Source organism: Thunnus thynnus, chromosome 11 (genome assembly GCF_963924715.1).
Source record: "Thunnus thynnus chromosome 11, fThuThy2.1, whole genome shotgun sequence".
NCBI lineage: Eukaryota > Metazoa > Chordata > Actinopteri > Scombriformes > Scombridae > Thunnus > Thunnus thynnus.
The window spans coordinates 8,046,985-8,061,653 of NC_089527.1; positions in this window are offsets into that span (position 1 = coordinate 8,046,985).

Below are 14,669 nucleotides of genomic sequence, written 5' to 3' on the forward strand. Positions count from 1 at the left end.
TCCTTTTTGCTGAGGCCCCTAAGCCCCTTCAAGGATCCCTGGTGGTCCCCGGACCCCACTTTGAAAACCATTGTCATGGGGAATGCCAAAATCACTGTAGATGGGTTGTGAATAATTGTGTATGAGGAAGCCTGGCCAGAATGGCTAGGAAGGTGGTAGGAGGCAGACTCAGACTCTTGTTGAATGAGTAAAAACCAATTTATTCAGTCCAGTGTAACAAAAAAAGGTGTCCCAAAAGATTAAATGAATACAAGCAAATTAAATTTAACTGGCTCAACTCAGGATAAAGCAAACTAAGGTATGATCATGTGCATTCAGCTACACTGTCATCCACTAACTTCTGCTCCCCCTAAACCTACATCTCTCCCCTTAAATAGACCCTCCAATCTACCAGGCAGAACCACATTTATTGCAGGGGGGTCCTTTCCCTTATATTTCCCTTATAACAGTGCTACTTGTATCAGTCAACAATGTTTACACAAAACACATCCATAGCATAAACCTCAACATGAGCCAAAACAAGCAAGAATCATATAAATGATAAACCAAACATTTGACCAAGTAAAATAAATCCCCCCATACTTGGTCTAACCCAGTGACATCACTGGAGATGTCATCCAGTGTATAAATACAGGAAGTGGTTAGGCACCGTCTCATTTAGTCTCTGTAACACATGGTGAGTGTGGTAAGTAAGAAAGAAAATGATTAACTAATGGAACGCAGACCTAAACCAATAAACAGTAACTGAACTTAATACTTGTCTGTTTTATTTTAACCAAACATGTTGATAGTATGTAAACTGTAACCAAACATAATGCAAACCACAAACAAACCTGGGATAGTATGTGTCTGCAAGTTACAGATTCATGATGGAACTATGGCTAAAACAAACAATTAACACGCATGGTGATATTAGTAAACAATATGGCAGTGATGGTGAAAATGGTGACAACTGGCGTGTTTTTGCCCACTTTGTCACATTGTGTTAAAATTAATTATTCCATTTAAGCAATTTGCAACATTAAAAATGTTCTAGGCCAACAGTCAGTTGGGTACCTTTCCCAGCATGTGCTGTATCTGCTACTTGCAGTAGGAGGCATTTTTTCTAATTATAAATTGGTGTAATACATTTTTAATCAAATTTTATGTTGAAATAAATTATTGCATGCTCATAGAAGAGTGCACTAAGTGGAGCATTTGTTCCCATTTACTTTTGGTGTCTAGATACTGTTTCCACACAAAACTTGAGTAAGATGGTCCGAGTCAACAGAGAGAGAGAGAGAGAGAGAGAGAGAGAGAGAGAGAGAGAGAGAGAGAGAGGAAAAAAGGCGTGTCATGGAAATAATACATCTCTGATATTTGTTGACCTCCAGAGGAGTCTCTAATGGAGGTTGAGAGACAATTAGGAATGTATTAGGAATAAATGGGATGCTTTTGGGCAGTGCCCATTCTGAAAAAAATAAAATAAAACAGTTGTGTTTCAAATAACCAAATTGATAAAATATGAAAATATGTCCTTACTGTATGGGTCATTTGGGCCGTTAACCAGCGCAGTGGAAACCCAGGGTGATATGTTTTGTTTATATATTTTTATTTTTCCCATTAGTAAGTGAGCGCTAACAGCTTGTTTTAATTCTCATTTGGCTAAAAGTGATTCATACATGAATATGTGTTCTGTGTTGCACTTGGAGGCTAGACGTGGACTTTATTAGTTATCCACACATAATAAACAGCATCCTGCTTCTATGGTTGATTGAAAGTTCTGTTGTTGCCTCACAAAAAATGGCATCAACACACCATTTCTGTTCGACTGCCACCTGTTTGTGTTTGTGAAGAACAAATCTGTCATGCTTGAATAGGCTTAAATTGTGGAATTAAAACGTTGTTTGCACATTAAAGGACCAGTGTGTAAGATTTAGGGGGATCTATTGGCAGAATTGGAATACAATAGTCATGAGTATGTTTTAATTAGTGTGTAATCACCTGAAAATAAGAATAGTGTTTTGGTTACTTTAGAAAGAGCCCTTTTATCTACACAGGGAGGGGGTCCTCTTCCACAGAATGTGTCTACAGTAGCCCAGAACAGACAAAGCAAACACTGGCTCTAGAGAGGGACTTTTTTGTGAGTTTTGCACAAAATACTGCTGTTTATCTAACTTGTTATAGGTATAAAGGTTTATTCCACCCAAATACTGATTTCTGTCTTTTTATAGGTTTAAAGGTTTATTCCACCTGAATACTTCTTTGTGTCTAACGTATAGTTTTAAAGGACGGTCAGACACACACACACACAAAAGCCCCAGACAGTAACTGTATGTTAACAGGAAACTAGGAATAGACCTATTTTTGCAAAATACAAGCTCCAGACAGTAATTGTGTCTTAACAGGGAACTCAGGGGGAGGCTGTTTTTTTCCGGTTGTCTGTTTGTTTTTTTAAATAAAAGCCCTATAGAGTTACTGTGTCTGACAGGAAGTTCAGGATGAGACTTGTATTTCAAAATCAAAGCCTTGAAATGTTAATAGGAGCTTACCAGGGGGCCACAGATAGGGCAGGAATTTCAAATTAGTGATTCATCTCAGATTTCTGCTTTTTCAGCAATGCTTTGCAATTTGTTCTTCTTCTGTTTGTTTTTTGGTTGACTACTACTTCTTCATACTTTAAGCTACAGAAACCATTCAAATGTTAAATTTGTTCTTTCAGAACTTTTATGTGTCCATTCAACTTTTTTCTTCCCTTTACACTTTTTAAAATATTAAGCTTTTTCAACAATTTAGCAATGCATGGCGTAGCAATAGCAATGCATTCCAGGTCATAGATTAATGCAGTTTAGCTTCCAATTCTAGCAAGTCATTTCACACTTCTGCATTTTCAGTAATGCTTTGCAACTCTAAGTTCTTTAGGCCAATGCCTTTTCTGTTCCAACATGTTTAGCAATTCAGTTCATCTGCGTGATATTAATACAAAGCATTTGTTCTTTCATTCTTTTCAGGCAATTTATTCCAACTTTTCCATCTTTGAAACTATTAAAGTTAAGCTTCCAGCTTTTCTATCAATGTGTTTCAACTCTTAGCTTCTTTATGTAATATTTCATTACATTCCAGCTTCCACGTTTTTCAACAGTGCAATGCAATGCATTTGAGCTTTTAGCTTTTTTAAATAAAATGCATTTCAGATCTCTGCATTTTCAGCAGTGCTTTGCGATTCATTTCATCTGTCAGCATTCACACTCATTTTCCCCAGTAAGTGCTAATCTAGTTTGTGTTACAGTCCTAATTCCTAATTATTCCAGTTAACAAGGACTTCACAATGAAATGCTTAAGCGACTTTTTAAATACAAAATGTAACTATTTATGTGACATACCAATACAATAGCTGCTTTCTGGTGAGTCAGGTGATTAAAGCCTCTTTAGTCCTAGACGTGCACCAAACACAATACGGGGGGATTTATTTTATTTAGTTAAATGTTTGGTTTTGTATTTATGTTATTTGCACTTACACCAACAACGTCCCATGTGCCCAACAGGTCTCAGCGTGCCCTTAGAAGGGCATGCTTCTCAAAATATATGAGGAATGTTTTTAAAGTGGTATCTAAAAAACTAAAGTGCATTAGTATTCATACTACATGGAGAGGTGTCCCATGTGGAAATGCTTAAAATATTAAAACATGGGACCAATAGCGCCACCATGTGGTCAATTGTTATGTGTTTCACATAACTCATGAACTTTGAGGCGTATCAAAACAATATTTGCACAGTGTGTTCATTGGACAATGCTGATTCAACTGATATAGGCCACGCCCCTTTGTGCCTGGAAATATTTTCCGCCATTAAGGATTTTTTTTAGGATTTTTTGCTTCTGTTGGCACATATTTCATCTAATCTAAAGTAATTGGTTGCCAAACTTCTGAAGGTGTGGATGATGCCCTTAACGGGCCAGAACTCTTCAATGTTAAATTGGATTGCAACCAAATTTGGGAATGTTGTACATGAAGCCACACTGCACAAGTATTACATTTGACATAATTCTACCCACAGTAAAGTAACATTATAACATGATATTTCTGCAATTCTGTTGTCTTTAATAAAGTGAAACTTGGTGCACAAATTCTCCATGAGAATCTGCACGACATACTGAAGTATGGCACCAATAGCCCCACACTGTGTTCATGAGTAAAACACCACCATACTATTTATTAACTGCCATATCTCGTAAATGTAATTTACCATGGTAACCAAATTCTGCATAGTTGTACAGATGGGGATGCTGAACGAATGTATTGTATTTGCAGCAATGCTTTTCAAGTTATTTCAGCTGTCAGCATTCACACGCATTTTCCCCAGGAAAGGCATTTCTAGTGATCTTTTGGTGTTGTGTGTTTTGATTTATGGTGTAGATTAATATTTATGATAGGATGTTGTAGATGAAGTAGACTCAGGGCTGTCATTTTCACTGCATCTCATTTCATTCCTTAAGCACTCAAAACAGATTCATTCTCAAAACAAAATCCAAATAGGTCAGCCGCTGTCTCCACGGTGACAGAGAGATTGGCTTTGCACAGTCAAATAGGCTCTTGTTTAAATCATTTACAAGAAAATTAACTTTATGTCAAGGCAGCCAAAGTCTGGCTTAGATATTTCACAGAGGATTATAGAGCTTGGTCTCAAAAGAGCTGGCAGACAGTCAGCTTCAAATGATTTCCCCTCGTCTACAGTTTGCTAAAAACGTATCAATATCACAAGAGAATCGCCTCAGGTGCTGTCACTGTATTTACAGACTTTTCCTCAATGACCAACTTCAGAGACTCTTTTGATGACATTGCAGATACTGTATATGCCTTGGCTTCCAGATCTTAGGTTAGCGCCGACACTGTTTTGCACAATGATGGATTAAACTGTCCATGATGATGTGAATATCTGAATTCTGTTTTAGGGATATTTTCCTTCTTTTTTTTTAGCATTCCTATCTTGTATATGTTTTTAAAAAGTTAGCAGGCAGTCAGAGTTTAATAGCCTGTGAACAAGCTCTAGTGCTTCATTACTGAATACTCTGTTGATCTTTAGCTCACCTTATGGTTACCTTAAGTTTATTACAAAACAACCACAAAACTACCAGATGATTGCTTTTAGCCATGCTACCTTCATGCTAAGTTCATGGTCTCCAGAAGATGAATCCTAATAACTTTGGTGATCTCCTGACTTTGCATATAGCACCACCATGAGGTTCACTTTTGTTTTTTAGTGAAAGGTCTCAACTATTGGTTGGATTGCCATGACATTTGGTACATTCATGTTCCCCACATGATGAAGTGTAATAATTTTGGTGAACCCTTAACTTTTCCTTTGGCATCATTATATGTTTAATTTAAACTGTCCAATACTTGGTTTATGGCCAAAGCATCAGCATCAACTGTTTTGTGTTTACTGCTAATTTAACATGATATCACATTAAATTAAGATGATGAACATGGTAAAAATTACCTGCTTAACATCAGTGTATTAGGTTTGTCATAGAGAGCATGTTAAGCAACGCTGTGTCTATACAGCCGATAACATTGTACACTCTTGTTTATATGATTTGTGACACTTTATTACCATGGTAAAATCTTTTTTTTGATTGTAAGATTGGCTGGTGATATTGTTAAAAAATCAGTCTTTGTGTTAGAGCAAACACCAGAATTAGGTGAATACCCAAAAGTTGTATACTACTGCATATTAAGTATGTAAATTAATAATCCAGCGTTAAAAGTTGTTTGCACTCGTGGCTGTGTAGTATACTGCTGTAGATGTACAAACAGCATCATCCACTTTCTCCCAATTTTCGTCAGCAAACTTCCCTGTTTCACTGTGCACGGAAGAGAAAAATATGCATTCTCTGTATAGCGTCAAAGCCTGCTGGTTTTAACTGAATCCTGCCAGTTGATTGTTTTCGGCATTTTTTAGTTAACAATCAGCATCACATATATTTTTTGGGAAAATATTAGTAATTCACAGTGTCCACTTTACAGATTAAAGCTCATACAGAAACCAGTTTCCAATTGCAGTCAAAGTCATGCTAGCCGTGTGGCTCTAGGAGAGGCAATGTCAGTTTGTTGGTTTGTTAGGTCCAGAGGGAAATATCTCACCAACTATTAGATGGCTTGCTGTACAAAAAATGTACATGCATTCATGGTCTCCAGAGGATGAATCCTAATGACTCGATGACTTGGTGATCCTCTGACTTTGCATATAGCGCCACCATTAGGTTAACATTTTTTGTTTTTTAGTGAAATGTCTCTATAACTATTGGTTATATTAAAAGATTAGGAATACACAGTGTCCACTTAACAGATTCATTCTTATACAGAAACCAGTTTCCAGTTACACTCAAGGTCTTGCCTAATTCAACAGCAGCTTGTTTGAGCTCCCTCTGTTTCATATTGTTATTTGCAATTCCCCTACCTCTATTTCATATTATTATTTGCAATTCTCTTCTCAGGCTATAACAGTAGTCTATTTTCAGAAAATACCTATCATCAACACACCAAATCTATCCATTTCCATCTGGTGAGACAAGACTGCGTATTAAGAGCAGGGCAAAAGACAGATCTCATATCCATCATGGTTGCAGCTCATCATGCAGCCATCAGGAGAGATCACCGTTGAAATGATTAATGTAAAAAAGTGCACAAGCAGTGCAGCTTTCCTTTTAGTTCTCCTTCGGCATAGATGAAAATGGAATAGCTCCGTTTGTGGAATTTAACTCAGGAAACAAGAGCCATAATTGCCAATATATACACCATTAGTTACTACAACTTCAGAGGCACGGCACAATAACAATTCAAGTTTTATGGCTTAAATGCCAGCTAGTGTATAGGTTCTATTTTCTGCCTCGCATTTCTGTCTCAATGTAGAGGCAGGGCATGTTTTGTTTACAATGTTTCTCTATTGCTTAGATACTTAAGCTTATATGCTTTGTTAACAGACACTTTCTCAAGGCCTCAAAGTACTTGTTTGGTTACTTTGAAGTGTTTCTTTGTTAGTTATTCTCTTATAGTACAGTGGAAGGGTGGCTTTTCATACCAAACTTTGTTCCACAGAAGAAAAGGGAATACAGACACACATACAGTACATACAAGCAATTACATGCAACATAGAAATGTGTGATATTTACCCATTAAAAAGGTCTAAAAAACACTCTGAAGAAGACAAGAAATACTAGTTATTGTGCTGTATATCTTCTGTATAACGTACATTGTACTAGAATTACGTCAAACCAGCTTTTTTGCACAGGATATTTCAAATTCTGCACTCCTGTGATCTGCTGCAGCAATAATTGAATTTGAAATCCGTGCAGCAGCATTGTGAGCTAGGGGTTGTTTCAAAAGTAGAGCGTTATACCCTGTATTTCCAATCTCATGAGGAGATGAGAGTATTGATGTCATTTAAAGCAGCCATTAGGGAACTGTGCTTTGGCAGTCTTTTCCCGCTTTGTCTGATGTTATTGGCTAAAAATTTCACCATGATTGCATGCATTGTCATGCCTTATTCACATCAATTACTCCTTTCTCTCTCTTCCCTCAATAGATGTTCAGGATCCACAGAGAGAAAGGTGAGTTTGCGAGCACGAGTGAGCTCCGTTTATGCTGTGCAGTTCTAAACAGTCACAGCATGATAATTGTAAAAAGTCATCACTAAATTTTAATGGATATCACTGCTAAAATGGAATCCTGCCATGATCGGAATTTACATCATACTGTCTTCCAAAGATACCTTTGCTGTCTGGCAAGTCTGCAGTTTGGGCTTCACCCTGAGTTTCAAAGTTGCTGATCACAGTTATTAAAATTAGAACTGGTAATATTATTCTCTTTATAGAGAGCAAGACAAGTGCAGTGCTACATGCCCAGCCTGGTGGCAATATCCTAATAGCTTCACTAGGCGAAGAAATGGTCTCTCATGAATCATTGAAGGATGAAGAGTTACAACACAGTGGCAGCAAAACAGAATACTGAGGAGATTTGATGGAAGGAAGAAAATATACGTCTGTGTCATTATGAAAACTCCTGCAGGAGTAACATTATAAACCTCTATATCCAGCCAGCAGGATTTTGCATTTTAAAATTTGTGTCTCAATCAGTCTTGTAGCTTTGTTGCAATGTCATCATGTGGTGAAGTCATCATCATTATCAGCTGTTTTCAGTTCTGTTTTTCCATGACGGTTTAACTGAGTCTAACTGAAACAGTCACGTTTTTTTTTGTTTTCTTTTTAAGAGCAAGTAAGTTTCATCAAAAAGACATCCATATTTAATGACAAAATACACTGTAACTGCCCTTCAGAATGAGACATATAAGCGAAATCTGATCTGACGCCCTTATCCGCAGGATGGTACGATTTGTCAGTGTCTTCCGAACCTTTTAAAATTACAGTTGCAAAAACATTTTTTTATCTATCACCACTATGGTCAAGGTTTGGTTAAGCTTAGGCACAAACAAGACTTACTGAGAGTTAGGTAAAAAAAAAAACCCCTACTGTCTTAAAGGGTAGGAGACAATCATGGTTGTGGTTGAAAAGGAACCAACTTTGACTGTTGGTAAGAAATGGGAAGCAAACCATATTCTTTCGTGTCAACCTCTTCCCTTTGTGGATTCTGTGGCTCTATATCAACATCACACTATTTTTTTCTCCTTTGCTCCTGAGCAACAAGAGTCATAATATCTACAGCCCCTATACAGTGGGGATTTGTCGTTTAAAGGTAAACATGTCGATTTTCGACATTTGCTGAAAGGATTGATGCTGTAGCATTCCCATCAGACACTGTAGCAATCTGCAGTCAATACTGGAATAAGTGCAGCACATGTGATATATGCAGTATCTACCAGTTACCAGTTTATTCATTTATTATCTAATTTGGCTTTTAATCTTTTATTATTTCCTGTTGCGAAGTTACAGTTGTTGGACTGGCAAAAGGTTGGGTTTCTCTGGCAGACGCTGAGTGGTTTTCAGGTGTCTCTGAATCAAAATAAGCAAAGTACCAGCCAAGTACAGTAGCTAATTGGTAAGAATGGAAGGTGAAAGTCCATATAAGTTATCGTTAGATAGGTATTACTGTGCTGGAGGGGTTGCTCCAGTTTTGAAGGTTTTGCAGACTACTGCATTTTTGTGAACTGTGATGAACTGATAATGGACCAGTCTCTCTCTCTCTCACTAGCACAATTAGTGCTAGTGTCACTTTGCCTCTCTTCTCCATCCTTTGCCATTTTCAGTCACTGTTCTGTATAATTAGTGTGGTTCCTTTTGAAAACAGTACGCATCCTCATGTTCAGCTTCTTAATGTTGTGTAAAACATTATAAAATTGGTATTTTAACAGTTCTCAGGTATAAAGTATCCTAGCAATTTGAAGTAATCATAAATTGACAATATTCTGTCACATTTATTCAAACTCACTTTATAAGTTTCTCTTTGCACCCAAACTTTGATTCCCTGCAGTGTCCTTGGTAATGTTTACTCTGCAGCTAAAAGTTTATTAAGTTTTTACCTTGACACTTGGCACAGATGTTGTAGGCTAGTCAGTCTGCACAGTTGCATGCAGAGTCATATATTTGCAATCTGATCTGGGAGTCATCTCATGAAATTTTCAACATGCAAGCTGATATTTTAAAAAATGATCTAGTTTTCCTTTACTCTTATTGACACATCTCATGAATAAATAGTAATTGAGTTCTCCTGTGCAGGCGTGTGTGAAAATGGCTCTCACTTTATGTATTATATACATGCTAATCAACAAAGAGCAGAACAAAACAGTAAAATACAAAAAGACACATGAGAGGCTATTTGGAACTGAGCATGAAAGCTCTGAGCGTGATCAAGCCTCAGGCAACTCAGACCCAGAGGGCAAATACAAGTAAATCAAATCTCCATTACCACGCTGTAGAGTCAATGTGTTGCAGATGTTATTACCTTCATTATTGCTCTCCACGGTGCAACACAGAAGAGGAGGAGCAGAAATGAAAATATTTATAGCAAAAATATTGCTATAAATTGTTTTAATTTATCAATTAACTTCTTACAAAGTTGAGTTAACAGCAGAAACCTGAATGAAATCAATATTTGCTGTGAGCGGCTTTGCCTTTAAAACAGCAACAGTTCTCCTCGGTTCACAGTTTTTCATGGTAACTTGCAGGTAGGTTGTTGTAACCATCCTGGAGAAAGAATGTTCTTCTGTGGATTTATTATTTATTTCTCAGGTGCTTCTTCATGTAATCCCAGATTGACTCCATGATGTTGAGATCAGGGCTCTGTGGGGGCCATACCATACCATCTGTTGCAAGACTCATCATTCCTCTTGTCGCTGAAAATAGTTCTTTATGACTCTAGCTGTATGCTTGGGGTCATTGTCATGTCATGAATAAATTTGGGACCAATCAGACACCTCCCTGATGATATTGCATAATGGATAAGAATCTAAACATCTAGGGTGCCTAACACTTTTGCACAGTACTGTATATATACATATATACATATATTTAGCTAGTTTGAACCCTTTTAAATGTTGTTTGTTATGTGTGAGTGCACCGTCAGGATTTCTACTCAATTTCATTATACACTGTGAAGTGACAATAAAGGAATTCTATTCTATTCTATTCTGTTCTGTTCTGTTCTGTTCTGTTCGGTTATAGCCAAAAACAATCTATCAGATGTGGTAAACCTGTTTAAATGAGGTAGTGAAAACTGTCATCATTAGACCATCCTGCACCCAAAATGGAGAAAGGTAAATTACTCTGTAGATTTCAATTTCAAATCATATGCATAGGTCTCATTTCCACTGTTCTGTTTTAACCTTTAATATCCCACAGGTACAAGGTCGTGCTTATCTACTCCTTGTATCCACTGCTTTTTTTAGTCTATCTAAAGAAGAGACGTGCCAAATCATATTTTTAAAAAAAATTTTTTTAGCAATAATATACTTTGTTACTCTTAATGACATATTAGGTCTACACAAATTAGTTCTCATCATTACAGATTCAGCAAAAGCCATCAATCAACTTACAAGCCATCTCTCTCAGAGACTGATTTAGAACATCCATCCCTTTCATTTTAATTGACTCTCTTTAAAGACACTGCCAATTTGTGTTCTTGTTATCAGAGGCCTGCAGGCCCAAGAATTACCTCAGCAAAGTAAAACCATTCTCCATCAGTCAGCAATGCATGATAATCCTGGAAATAAAAACCTCTGCGTGATGAGTGAATCTAACATCATCCCAGATATGCAATACATATAGAACAGATATTATGTCGCTGTATGCATGGAAAACAGATTTAATCCCCCATGTATGCTGCAATGTCAAGTGTTAACAGGACGGAACAGACGGTACAAAAAAAACTCTTAAACCTGTTTTATTAGCTTATTCCTTCATATACATACATAAAATGCATTTTGTGACCTGCATATTATTGCATTAAATCTTTACAGTGTTGTAGTGAAGACTGTCAAGCTTTTACATAACATAAACATTTGCCTTATTCACATTAAAATTCCACGACCACAGAGAAAATTCCATAGAAAATATGAGAAATATTACTGCCACCAAAAATGGCCCACAAAGCTGTCACTGACTGCAGCGTGTGTGCAAATTCCTGGAGCCGGTTTCTAGATTCTATTATCACATTATGATAATAGGATGTTCTTCCAATTGTATACTGTAGATTTCAGCCATTTGGCTCCTGTGCCCGCTGAATCAGGTGCTCTGGCGAGCAATGTACCTTTGCTAAAAGCAGGCAAGTTGCCTTTAGTAGAGGTGGATTAGAGCAGAGGATTAGAGGAGCTCACTGTCATTTTGGTTCAGTGCATGTACCGGGCTCTGTTCTTGATCCCAACTGTAGCTTTGAGTCCTTGCGGCTCTGTGTGGCCACGTGACGCCATTCTAGCGTAAAACTGAAGCATCCAGCTGTGACTCTAACCTTTAAGGATGTGTTATGTAAACTTTTAGCATGAACTATTCTTCGGCACAATGTGGTGGAAAAATAAGCTAATTGCCTGGGATTAAAAAATATAAAAGCCAGGGATTCTGTTGACAACATTCTGCATTGTGAAGTAAAAACCATAAAATCCTTGTGGTGAAAAAGCATGTTTTGCTCCAGTCAGCCCCCAGACTGATGTTGCTTCTCTTAATCTTTACATGTCTGACATGATTTTGCCACTGTCACATAAAGTTAACACAGCGTTTCCAATAATTTGGCTTCCACAGCAGTTTTAATCACTTTCTATGGCAAATTTGACGAATACAAGATGCTGAAAATTTCTTGGGCTTTATACAACGCTTAGAATATCTTTTTGAGCTGCCAGTTTGGTATGCTTCACAATATGAGTGCTAATGTTACCACTGATGAACAATGAATGTTATACATAGTTATTCATATGGATTTAAAGGAATAATCTTGCATTTTGAGAAAAATGTGTTTAGTTTCTTGCCAAGAATTTGATGAAAAGATCAATGTCCCCCTTGTGTCTGCGTGTTAAGTATCACTGTGAAGCCTGGAAGTGATTAGTTTAGCTAGAAGAAAGGGGAAAAACAAGCCTGGCCCTGTCTTAACGTCCAACTGAAATCACTTTTGGTTTTCCCCTTTTTTAATGTATTGGTAATAAGAAAAAAAGGTCTTTGAGGAAACATCAGAAATGATGAGTGCTGTTGTTACACCTGAGGGCTCGTTCAGACTGACATTAGCTCTGCGTGAAGAAATGCAGCCCTCTTATTCATTTAAATGGGGACAATGTGTTGAGGCAGCGGGGGCTCAGTAAAACACTGCAGCGGTCATCTGGCAAAAAAGTTGAATTGGACTTAACTTTTGCCACAATGCAATGCCACCTCACCTGACAAAGCGCATTAGCCAATCACTGACATGCTGTATTTGACTGTTTACCTCTGCCTATGATAGATGACTGATCTTACTGCTTTATGCTGACAGTATTTCTTATCAAACAGGGTCTAAGCACAGTGATTAGCTGGGCTAATCACCTCATGGCACTAGCTTCATACATACCATAGACATGAGAGTGGTGTTGATTAAATAAAGTGAATAATTAAAGTGAAAAATTAAATTTCCAATGAATTAAATAAGTAAATTATATTCAGAATAATTAATGAAAACAACTTAGGCAAATTATGGTAGAACAAAGAGAGTGAAAACTTTATACTGTAGCATAAATGTGTGTGTGTATGTATGTGGAGGGAGATTTAGTCATCTGAAGGTCTTTATTTTCTTGTCAGCGGAGACTGCCTGCCTCCTCGTTGCAGCCTGTCTCTTGAGATATTCAGCACCGATCTGTGTTATTTCCTCTGACTGTAAGTGTGGTAGTACAGTACAACTGACAATTCATGTCTGCTGGATAAGAATTGCTGTGACTGCTGTCTGAGGCATCAAAATCAAATTTTGCTCTGCACCTTCGCAGAGGTTCAAGGTGGTTTTAACCAGAACAAAGTCCAGGCTCAGTTTACAGTCTGCACATCCTTAATAGCTTGGAGAACTCATTATATAAAAGTCTGCGCTGTTTTTACATTTACCCTTTCTCATAAACATCACTCTCAAAGGTCTGGTTGCATAGTCAAAATGCCTTGAAGGGGCTGTTGAAGCATTTCCAATTTTGCCTTTTCTTGCTCTAATGTGGAAAATGTATAGAATGAAAAAAATTACTATTGCTCTGTTGTACCTCTCTTATACCTTGATATACTATGCTACTTTTCTGTGGTGTACTGCCTGTTCCAGAGAATAAAGAACTCCACTGGGATCACCCTGAAGGGCATCATGGTTCGCTGCCTTATGACGTGCCATGAGCTACCACGGTGCTGCTTAGTCTTTCAGTGTCCATTTAATGTAGTCTCTAGCATCAATCTATAATGTACACAGCTATTTTAACACAGCAGTGACCATGACTTTCTCAGCAAACTGAATTATCTCAACCGTAATGTATAAAATGTGTTTCTGCATGGCTTGTTTCCACTAATAAGGTCATATGTGGTACCCAGTAGTGACTTTGAAAGGGATTTAAAGGCATATACAGTCACAGATCCATCGGTCATACCGTTGAATGTGGCTTGTTTCAGCTTAGCTACCCCAACTCGTTGCTTGTATGACAAATCCAAGCCTTTGCTTTGAAATAAAATGATTGAATCCAGAGATATATTATGCAGAAGCGTTGTCGCTGATTCATTATCCAGCCCTGTACACCAACAGCATGTAGAGAAACAGAAGATCAAAGGCCACGGAGAGATAACTTTTCATCTTGGTAATGATGAGTAGGTGCTACTCGTTCAATGAGTGCATTGCAGACTCCTGCATGTTTTATTTTTAACCTGGGAAGCCTTAAATAAAATATAAGCATATGGAATATATAGATGTAGGCAACCCGGAGAATTAATGATTTAAGATGCAACGTTTAGCGCTCACTTTAAGGGTACATCACAAAGGGGGGTTAACGTGTACTGTAGGTGTGTGTGTTAAATGTGGTGTATTTCTTTGTCACTTTGAGTCCCATTTAAGTGGGACCTTGCTATTAAACAATAATATATTTAGTAATGAATGTTAGTATTCTAACAGACAATAGACAAAACTCTTTATCAGTGTTACAGTAGAGGCATACCTACAGTAAACTACTCATTTAGATGATAAAATGCAAATCAGTTCCTTATAATGTAA